The sequence below is a fragment of the Tamandua tetradactyla genome, chromosome 9 (assembly GCF_023851605.1).
Source record: "Tamandua tetradactyla isolate mTamTet1 chromosome 9, mTamTet1.pri, whole genome shotgun sequence".
In the NCBI taxonomy this organism is placed as follows: domain Eukaryota; kingdom Metazoa; phylum Chordata; class Mammalia; order Pilosa; family Myrmecophagidae; genus Tamandua; species Tamandua tetradactyla.
This window is the reverse complement of record NC_135335.1, coordinates 28418425-28430480: the sequence shown is the minus strand read 5'-3', so window position 1 is coordinate 28430480 and position 12056 is coordinate 28418425. Positions and strand designations below refer to the sequence as shown.

Below are 12056 nucleotides of genomic sequence, written 5' to 3'. Positions count from 1 at the left end.
CTCTGAGCCTTGGGTGGGGACCAGAAGGTCTACTGCAAACTGGCCCCCAAATTCTACCCAAACAGAACTATGTACCTGGTGCCATTGAGGCTTTCAAAGCCATTGGCACAGAATATGAAGTACTTCACAACCCCAAGAAAAAGAAGCAGTATGGCCAATTTGGTGATGAGAGCCAAACAGCCCACCACAGCCATAGGCATGTGGACTTCCATTGTGGCTCAGAGACTGACATCTCCCCTGAAGACCTCTCAAGATGTTCTTTCCTTCTAGCAATGCTGATGTCTGCATTAATAGCCACATGCACTATACCTGCCAGTAGAGGCAGGACCACTGGGAGACTCAGGGTGATGGTGGGCTGGGAGTATTTGTCCAACTGAGGGCTGTTCACACCCTGGTCCTCATGTCAGCTTTTAGCCAGCTCATGGCTGCTAGTTCACCCTGCAGTCAGAGCTTGAAGCTCTGGCTGAACCTTATCCAGGAGCGAGCCACCGCCCACCTGAGCATCAACTGCTATGCGGCCGACTCCTTCTCCAAAGAGTACACAGACTCCAACCTCAAAGTGGTGGTACAGAGCATGGAAGAAGATTGTATCACCAACCTCTGAAACAGTTGCTGAAAGGAGAAGCTGCAACAAGAAGGCTTACTGGGTCTGCTACTTTGGCAACACAGATATGTAAAACAAAGCACACAGGGACAAGCTGTGACTGACTGCCAGAGGTGCAGGCATCCTGGCATGGACAGTTCTGAGCCAGCCACGCCAGGAGGTCCAAACTATGAAATACCTTGGGAATTTTGGGGGACATGCACTGAGCCAGGTTGATGGGCTCTATTTTTAAGAAAGGGCTAAAAAGAAAAAAAAAGTTAAAATGGAATTAGAAGCCAAAAAAATTGTGGTATGTAGTGAAAGCAGTGCTTATATTAAAATTTACAGCATTAATGTGTGTATGTTGGGAAAGAAGAAAGGTCTAAAATTAAAAATCTAAATTTCCACCTTGGGGAACTAGAAAAAGAAAGTAATTGAAGTCTAAAGCTAGTAGAAGAAAAGAAACAATACAAAATACAGTAGAAAGCCATGAATTTGAAAACAGGAAAACCACAAAAAAGAAATGAAAACAAAAGCTTGTTCTTTGAAAATGTAAAAAAAGATTCATAAACCTCTAGCAAGACTAATCAAGGAGAAAAGACAGAAAACACATATTACTAATAGAAATGACAGAGGAGTCGTGACTACAGATCCTGTAGTATCCCAAATAGGAACATTATGAACAGCTCTTTGCCTAGAAATTTGATAACTTACATGAAATGGACTGATTTCTTGAAAGTAACAAATAACCAAAACTCATATGATGAGAAATACATAATTTTAATTGCCTAATATCTATTAATGAAATTCAATTGGCAATTAATAACCTGCTCTGGATTCACTGATGAATTCTACCAAACTTTCAGGGAAGAAATGATTCCAATTCTCTATAATCTCTCCCAAGAAATATAGCAGAAATAACATTTCTTAACTCATTTTATGAGGCTAGTATTACTTTAATAATAAAGCCAGGTTAAGTATTATAAGAAAAGAAAACTATAGACCAATGTATCTCATTAGCGTAGAGGTGAAAATCTTCAACAAAATATCAGCAAATTGAATCAACAATGTATAAAAAGAATTATATACTATGACCAATTGGGATTTATTCTAGATAGCAAGGCTGGTTCAATATTTGACAATCAATTAATATAATCACCAAATCAATAGGCTAAAGAATAACAATCATATGGTCATATCAATTGATGCTGAAAATACATTTGACCAAATCCAATACTCATTAGTGATAAAAGTTGTCAGCAAACTAGGAATAGAAGATATATTTTTCAGCTTAATAAAGAGCATGTCCCGAAAACCTACAGCTAATATCATACATACTTAACATTTTAAAATATCATATGCGAGAAATGCGACACTTTTCCTCAAGAAAGGGACTAAGGTGGGGACATCACTTTTCAGCCACTCCTATACAACATTGCACTGTGTGTCCTAGCTAGTGCAATAAAACTAGAAAAGAAAAGGAAATGAAAGGTGTACAGAAGGAGGAAATAAGAAGGAAATAATTGACTAAAAACTCTCACAACTAATAAATGAGTACAGCAAGGTTGCAGGACACAAGTTATATTTACAAAATTCAATTTCTTTCCTATATAACAGTATAATATAACATTTAGAATTTTAATTAAAAACACAATACCATTAAAAAATTAAATACTTAGGTATAAATCTAACAAAATATACATAGATTCTATATGAAGAAAAGTACAAAAGAAGAAAGAAGATGTGATGGAGGGAGATATTGCATATTCTTGTATTGGAAGGCTCAATATTGTTAAGATGTCAGTTCTTCACACTTTGAAGTGCACATTCATGCACTCCCAATCAAATCTCAGCAAGCTCTTCTGTAGATATTGACAAAACAATTCTAAAATTTATATGAAAAGTGAAAGACCTGGAATAGCCAACACAAAATTGAAGAAGACAAAGTTGCAGCCCTGAAACTACCTAACATCAATACTTATAAAAAAGCAACAGCAATCAAAACAGCATGGTATTGTCGGAAAAAAAAAATGACACACAAATCAATGGAATGAAATTAAAACTCATAAATAGACCCCCCAAAATAGTCAACTAATCTTTGTCAGAGGAATAAAGGCAATTTAGTGGAGAAAGGAAATATTTTCAATAAATGTCACTGGAAAACTTGAACCTCCACCGGCAAAAAACAAAAAAAATCTTGACACAGACCTTACATCTTCCTCAAAAATTAACTCAACATGGAACATAGAACTAATGTAAAATGTGAAACTGTACAACTTCTAGGAGAAAACAAAGGAAAAAATCTATGAATTTGGGTTTGGTTATGAGTTTTCATATACAACACACAAAGTACAATACATTAACAAAAAAATTGAGAAAATGAACGTTATTCAAATTTAGAACTTCTGTTCTGCAAAAGACTCTTAAAACTGAAAGGGGGGGGACAAGGTGGCTCAACAGGTAGAGTTCTCACCTGCCAGGTCATAGACCCAGGTTTGATTCCCAGTGCCTGCCCATGTAAAAAAAAGAAAGGACAAATCATAGACTGGGAGAAAATATTTGCAAAGTACATACCTGATAATTGACTTGTATTTAAAACATTCAATTCTCCTTAAGACTCCACCATAAGTAAACGAACTTTTCAATTACAAAGGAGGCAAAGAGCTGAACAAACACCTTACCAAAAGAGACATACAGATGGCAGATAAACAGATGTAAAAATGCTCAAAACCATTCATCATTAGGAAACTGCAAATTAAAACAAGAATGAGATACTGTTACATATCTGTTAAATAGCTGAAATCCCAAACACTGACAACACCAAACACTGTTAAGTGTCAGTCAAGGATGGAGTGCAACAGGAAGTCTCACTTGTTGTGAGATTACAAAATGGCACAACCATTTTGGAAAACTGCTAAGCATAGTCCTACTGTATGATCCAACAATCACATTCCTGGATATTTACCCAAATGAGTTGAAAACTATGTCCACACAAAACCAGCATGTAAATATTTACAGCAACTTTATTTATAATCATCCAAATCTGAAATCAACTAAGATGTCCATCAGTAGATGAATGGATAAACAATCTATGATACATCCTTACAATCCTTACATCCCCTTATTATTCAGCAATAAAAAGAAAGGCTAACAAGCCACCCAATGAATGGATCTTAAATGAATATGGCTAAATGAAATCATTACTGTATTCAATGGTACAGTAATGGTGGATACATGACATTATGCATTTGTCAAAACCCATAAAACTTTATAGCACAAAGAATGAACCTTAATTTATGCAAATTTTAAAAATCCCTTAGAAACGCAGGGGATCCCAGGAAGAAATGCAGACTGTGACAAGGAAAATTATCAGTACCAAAACTATGAAACAACTTCCTTGCAAGGAGTCGTGTGAAATGAATAGAGCCCATAAGATGATAGGCAAAAGAAACTGTACGTAAGCACCATATTCTAGTTGACAAAGTTACTGCCATGGGGGTATAGGTTAACAATTTTGACACTGCTGTTCATGTATATGCTGGAATTGAACAATTAAGCAAATGGCTCATGGATGGCAGGAGCTAGATTTCTCATTGTTGGAGTAGGAATTTACAGTTAAACAAAAGGAAGAGGCTAGAATGGTTCATATGCTAACAGATTGGAGTTGGCGTCATCAGCATGAACTCACATTTAGCTTAGTACAGATACTGGTAGTCACATATAGAAATATTCAGATATGTGAACATACACAGGTTAATATACACACATATATTGTCTTGCTCTGTGAGCTGAGAGGGCCTACAAGCAATGAAATCCCAGTATCAATGAACACTCTAGCACACCAGACTTTGTTTCTAATACTATTTCTCAATAAAAGGAAGCAGGACTTGTCAGAGAATTGTTCTATTCTAGAACTGGAGCAGGAAATATATTTACAAGATGATCCTAGAGCATCTTGTATTGCCAGAAAAAAGAAAAAGTGCTCAAAAAAACAACTTCGTCCATTGATGGGGATATGTCAGAGAGACAAAGTGGACAGTGTAAAATACGCCCAGTGGACAAAGCTGAGACAATGTGAGCCACAAAGTAAAGTAGTATTGGATTATAGTCCAAAGTGTAAAATAAATACCCCTGAGTCCATACAGCTATAAATAAATGATTGAATAAGTAAGTAAATAGGGGAGGAAAGACAAATCTCCCTTGCAGAAGAATTCCACTTAATTTATGTAGATACTCTATCCTCAAGGAGGGGAGCTGAAACACGTACTCCTTAAGTATCAGCTGTGCATAGTGACATACTTCCAAGAGTCCAGTACAGAAAAGGGAAAAGGTATAACTTTATAAAGGAAAAACCTGACAAGCATTATGTCAGCCATGACTTATAATAAGTCATGTTGATAGAATGTACCCTTAATAGGGTGTGATGAGAATGGCATTTAATCTCTGTGGTCTTCCTCCCCAGACCCCACAATGATGATATAATTATGAGAGAAACATCAAATTCCAATAGAGGAAACCTAGCCCAGCCTCTCCAGATAGTTCTATCTCCCTGCCCTATATTAGTGACAGACCCTTCCAATATCAAAAATTTGTAATGGCCATAGCCCAAACACCCCTAAGAGAGGTGTGGAAAGATCAAAGGTGATGGTGGAGTTATACAGAGTAGATAGGATTTAACAAATGAGTATGAGTGCTGATCATGAAATTGGTATCTCTTTTAGTCTCCACTATTTTAGAGCAGCTAGAAGTAAAAACCTAAAATTGTGAAATTGTAACTCATATCAGAGTCTGAAATATGTTCTACAACTAATTGTGGTGCTGTGCTTTGAAATGTATAGCTTTTTTTGTATATATGTTATTTTTCACAAAAAAAGAAGGAAAAATCAATTGTGATGATAAATAATATTTAAGCGCTCTAAGCCTCTTATATTCTGGAGCACATAGAAAGAAAAATCTGAGAGGATCCTATGACAAACTCTGGAATCTGTCCTGTAACTACTTGTTGAAGAGTGCTTTCAAAACTGTTGCTTTTTTATTTCTTTGCTTTTTTATATGTTATACTATACAATAAAAAAAGTTAAAAATAAAAAAAATGCAATGCAGATCAATGGGCTTATGTAAATAGTTTGAAACAGACCCTAAAATGTGTAATAATGCAATGTATTACATGATAATGTTATGTGATACAAATTTATACAGTGATGGGATATAGATAATCCAATAAATGCTAGAATCTTGTTTGTCTGTAAATTCAGACCCCCAGATTAAAAGAAAAATTGCAATAGAGGGGCAACCTACAAAATACTTGACCAGTGCTTCTCAAAATTGTCGGGGTCATGAGAAACAAAGGAAAGTGAGAAATTTTTCTCCCAGAGGAGCCTAAGGAGATGTAATATTCAATGAAATATGGAACGGGGTCTTAGAACAGAAAAAGAATGTTAGGTGAAAATTAAGGAATTTGGAATAAACTGAACTGTAGTTAATCATGTATCAGTATTGATTCATTAGTTGTAACAAGTGTACCATACTAATAAAAAATGTTAATAAGAGGGGTAACTGGTGAGGGGTATATGGGAACTCTTTCTTCTCAACTTTTCTGTAAATCTAAACTTTATTGGAAGGTAAGGTTTTTGTATTTTTTTTTAATTAGTAACTGCAGCAAGTGCTTAAAGCCTTGACCAACAAATTATTTTTTTTTAAGGAGAATTGCCAATAGCCTGTGATACTGAAAAAGCACAGTCTTTTAGTTGGTTTGGTAAATTCTCGTTGTCCCACCCTGGATGTGCACTGCTCCAAAACTCTTATCTTTGTTCTTTGTGGCTGCAATCTTCCTATATTTTTGCTGTCTTCTTTGTGATGTTTATTTCATGTAACCTTCCAGAACAGTAATTCTAATTAACATTTCAACAGTGCCTCTTTTCTCCTTCCACTCATCTATCACATTTTGGGGCAGAAAATCACATTTATTTTTAGCTCTAGAAAGTCTCTTTTGTCTTGCTCCAATATCTCTTTTAATATACTTCCAGCCCCTTCCCCTTCAATTTCACTCAAGTTGTCCTCTAAGTCCCTTAGCAACTCAATTTCTTTGGGTAGGAGTTCTATTCCTTGTGGATTTGTGTCTCCCACTGGATGTCAGGATCCCTTCGAGGAGTTGTTATTTGTTGTTGTTGGCTCTGCAAGGCTCAGGTCTGGTTGTGGGTGTTCCCTGCACAGCAGCAACAGGAGGTTTCTTCCTCTATGCCCTGGTGACACCACAGCAGGCAGGCCCTGGCATCCCAGTAGGTTTGCCTGAAGGAGCCCTTCTGTTCTTCCATCTCTCTTTGTTTCCCTAGGCGCAAGTTCGGAGAGATTCAGCCCACACTGAGCGTCTTCTTGATCCGTGAGATCAAACCTGTGAGATTTCCCTAATCCTGTGAGGCTGATGGGAACTTCTCCCACATTCAGCCTAGGACCTTCCGTTGTAGGGACGGCCACCTCAGGTACCCTGGTACTGATTTCCAGGTGTTTACCCAGATTTTGGGGAGACCACCCCACAGATGTCCTCACCCTAAAATGCTCACTGATACCCAAAGCCCTATGAGGACCCAGAAGCCCAAAATCCACAGCAGCCCCTTGTGATTGAGAAAAGATAAATAAATAAATACCAAGAGTGAAAGAAAGAGACCTGTACTCAGGTTACTATATTCCCAGAAACTTCTCCAAAGGATGGTTTTTGCTGTGCACTGCAGATGTATTTTTTCTTTCTATTTTTGGCATCTTTGTTGCTTAAGACTTCAAGCACACTCCCACTCAAGTACTTGACACTTTCCTGTTCTCTCTGCCTGGAATGCTTTTCCATTAGATAATCATATGATTTGCTCTCTTATGTCTTCCTGGTTTACTCAAATGCCACCTCCTCAGGCTTCTCTGACACTCCTAACTAAAAAGGACTGCACTCTCATCACATGCTAGCTCCTTATTTTACCTAGACTTCTCCATAACCCCTATCAAAACCTAATATTACCGATATCTGTTCATTGATTTATTGTGCTTTTCTTTCCACTAGAATATGAACTCCAGGAGGGTAAGGTCTTTATCTACTCTTCCTCAGCTTGTAGAACAATGCATGACAGGTCATTGGTACTCTATTAACATTTGTTGAATGAATGAACTCCAGACCTTGATTTTCAATGTACATTTTTAGTTAATTACTAATCTGAAGAGGAGAATTTATGCCAACACACCCACAGATATACATATATGTACACACAGATGCGTAATATGAATATGTATAGATAGATACCAATATGTGTATTCATACATTCTGGCTAATGTAACAACTTTTTATTTTATAATAAAATAACAATTTGGAGTATTTTGATTCAATGGAGTCATTTCAAAGTGTTGTAGATAGAACAACCAAAGACCCAAGAAAATTGAGGAAGGTCACCAAACACAAATATTTACCAAAGGTTTATGACATTCAATTTAACCTATTTCTGTTAATTGGCATTTAGATTATTTCTGAGTTTTGATTATTACAAAATGCTGCTTCTTGTATAGATATTTTGTACAGATACACGTGAGTTTGGGGTTTTGTTTTAATTTGTATTTCTTCTCTTAATATTTTAACATTAATGGTGTTTTTTGGCATAAAAATTCTCGTAATTTTGCATAGCTCAATCAATCATGCTTTTCATTTCTGACTTCTGAGAAAGGAAAGATCTTCTACTTCAAGTTTTTAGAATTTTTGCCGTATTATTTTATGAAATAACTTCATTGATATTTTCATGTTTAAATATTTAATCCATCTAGAAATTAACCTGGGCATGGTATACAAGTACCTGCTGAATTAGGAACAAATATGTATTTCTTAAGGACAAACATTAATCCTTGCCACGGGCTGAAAGAAAATGTCTCCTAGCTGCCTATTAGCAAAGAGCAACCCCCTTTCTGTGGAATCAGTAAATCACACTATTATGCAGAGTGGTACTTAGTTCTTTGTTCTTTTCCTGCTTGCCTTTCAGTCTGAGCAGACTAAGAAAGGCGGTCACAGACCCCCTTTGAAGGCTGCTCCTTAGCAACACAATTGGAAGCTTAGAAATGAACAGTCTAGAAAAGATGGGATTAAATTATTAGCCAAGACTGTTACTCTCCTCAGTCTCCATCTGGGTGAAAAGAGTGGTTGTTATTCATTCTTCAGGTTACTTATATACACACAAATATATACATGCACATATGGTGCATGCATGTATATGTAAAAACACTGGATTTTTAAATATATGTCTATAAAACTCTAAAATCCACCTACATTACTAAACTCTCATATTGCTTCAAAATGGACAATTATATCACTGTGTGTAATGACAATTTGTCTCTTTCTTTCTAAGAAAGTTTACCTTATTTCTTTGTCTCATTGCATTGCCTAGAATTTTGTGAGCAACCTTAATTGCTAGTATAGGTCTTTAATACCTTAACTGCAATTCCTTAATCCCAAAGCTCTGAAATCTAAAAATTCTTTCCTAAATTTATGGCCAACCCATTGGGCAACCTGAACCAAAGTGATCTGTTTCTATGATTTACTTAGACCATTTGGGGTGAATGTCATGCATTTGGCTGCTGAGTATTAGAGTATTTGATAATGGATTTCTGCCCCTGTCCTCACTGGAGTTGTTACTCTATATGTAGTGTATATACTATTTTCCTTTTCTGTTGTTGTTGTTTTTGAAATGCAGTTTTATTGAGATATATTCACAAATCATACAAACCATTTGAAGAATACAATCACTGGGTCATAATATCATCACACAGTTGTGCATACAACCCTATGATTAATTTTTGAACATTTTCATTACACCATTGAAAAAAATTGAAAGAAAAAAGAAAACCCAAATCCTCCAATCCCCCTGTCCTCCCCATTATTGACCCATAGTATTGGTGGAGTTTATGTATTACTGTTGATGAAAGAGTATTAAAATATTACTGTTAACCATAGTCCATAGTTTGCAATAGGTATATTTTCCCCATATACCACTCCTTGTAATAGAGTCATACATTTGTTCTAGTTCATGAGAGACCATTTCCTTTTTATCTCTAAAGTTTAAGGACTCTTTTACTAAGATAACCAAAATATCTTTAACTCCCATATATAAACCCATTATTCAATATCAAATACAGAGTTGGATTTCAAATGACTTCAATTGTCTTGAAAGTATTATTATTTTTTTACATATGTTAAGTTTGTATTGGGATCTAAATAATTTACCTATGCTTAATTTGGGGATGTAGTATGTTTTTTTTTTAATTATGTTTTAAACTATAGAGGTTGTTATTAAAAAGTCATGGAAAATATACAACATTCCATAAATCCCAACTAGTTCCATCCTCCTATCCCACGTTATTGACAGCCCTTTCCAACATGAAAAACTTCGAATGAGCGCAGCCCAAATGCCCCTAAAGAGTGGGAGAAAGAACAAAAGAGAAGGTGAAGTCATAGTAGAAAAGATAGGATTTAACAAATGAGTATGGCTGCTGAATCATCGTATTGATATTTCTTTTAGTCTCCAGTGTCTTGGAGTAGCTAGAAGGAAAAACCTAAAATTGTGAAACTGTGACCTAGCTATTCTATAACTAATTGTTGAGGCATGCTTTGAAATTTATTGCTTTTTGTATATGTTATTTTTCACAATAAAAAAATAAAATTATGACAAAAAATAAATTAAAAATGGGGGTGTTTGTAAATCCCAAGCTTCTCTAATAAAGGGGAAGAATAAATAATGGGGTGGATAAAGGGTAAAAAGAATTGGGTAGATTGCAATACTAGTAGTCAATGAGAGGGAGGGGAAAGGGGCATGGGATTATAAGTTTTTTCTTTTTATTTCTTTTCTGGCATGATGCAAAATGTTCTAAAATTGATCATGGTGATGAATACACAACTATGTGATGATATTGTGAACCATTGATTGTATAAGATGGTTGGACTGTAAGTGTATGGATATTAAAAAAAAGAAAGGATGCTGGATTTTGTCAAATGCCTTTTCTGCATCAATCAAGATAATCATTTGTTTTTTACACTTGGATTTGTTAATGTTGAGTGTTACATTGATTGCTTTTCATAGGTTGACGCACACTTGCATATCTGGGATAAGACCTACTTGATCATGGTGTATAATTCTTTTAAGGTTCTGGTGGATCCAACTTGCAACTGTTTTGTTAAGGGTTTTTGCATCTATTAGACTCATTATAAAAATTGGCCTGCAATTTTCGTTTCTTGTGGTATCTTTATTCGAATTTGGTATTGGGGTGATCTTGGCTTCATAGAATTATTAGGTAGCAGTCTCTCCTCTTCAATTTTTTGGAAGAGCTTGCTCAGGGTTGGTATTAACCTTTCTTGGGGTGATTGATAGTTTTCACCTGTGAAGTCATCTGGTCCTGGGCTTTTCTTTGTTGGGATGGTTTTGATTACTGATGCAATCTCTTGACTTGTAGTTGGTCTGCTGAGATCTATTTCTTCTAGCATCAGTGTAGGATGTTTGTGTGTTTCTAAGACTTTGTCCATTTCATCAAAGTTTTCTAATTTGTTGCCATACATTTATTCATAGTTTTCTCTTAAGATACTTTTTTTATTTCTGTGTCCATAGTGAGGTTTCCTTCTCATTTCTTATTTCTTCTCTTTTTTTCTTCATCATTCTAGCTAAGGGTTTGTCAATTTTACTGATCCTCTCAAAGAACCATCTTTTGGTTTGGTTGTGTCTCTCTACTGTTTTGTTTTGTTTTCCTCAATTTCATTTATTTTTTGCTCTAATCTTTGTTATTTCTTTCCTTCTGCTTGCTGTTCTTTTTCTAATTCCTCTAGATGTGCAGTTAGGTTTTTGATTTTAGCTCTTTCTTCTTTTTTTTTTGTAGATGTTTAGGTCTGTAAATTTACCTCTCAGCACTGCCTTCACTACATCCCATAAGTTTTGTTATATTGTGTTCTCATTTTCATTCATCTCAAGATATTTACTGGTTTCTCTTGTAATTTCTTCTTTGATTCACTGATTAAGAGTGTGTTGTTTACTTGTGTCTGATGCTTCTTTTATCTAGGGTATGAACAGATGAGAAAAAATATGGATAAAGAAGAAACAAATAATAGGAAGGACAAAGGCTAAAATAAATTGGGTAGATGGAAATACTAGTGGTCAATGAGAGGGAAGGGTAAGTGGTATGATATGCATGAATTTTTTTCTTTTAAATTTCTTTTTCTGGAGTAATGCAAATATTTTAAAAAATGAACATGATAATGAATACTCAACTATGTGATGACTCTGTGAGCCATTAATTGTACACCATGTATGGAATATTTGTATGCTAAGAATGTTTGTATGTTAAGTTTTATCAATAATAATAAAAATAGTGTGTTGTTTAACTTCTATATATTCGTGACTTTTCCAGTCTTTGCTTATTAATGGTTGTCAGATCACTCCATTATGGTCAGAGAAAGTGCTCTGTATAA

At 35.4% G+C, this 12056-nt stretch overlaps 1 pseudogene; it reads left to right on the top strand.

Moving 5' to 3' along the window:
* Positions 1–747, top strand: part of LOC143645648 (dnaJ homolog subfamily B member 12-like) — a 36246-nt pseudogene extending 35499 nt beyond the window's left edge.
* Positions 748–12056: the final 11309 nt, after the last annotated feature.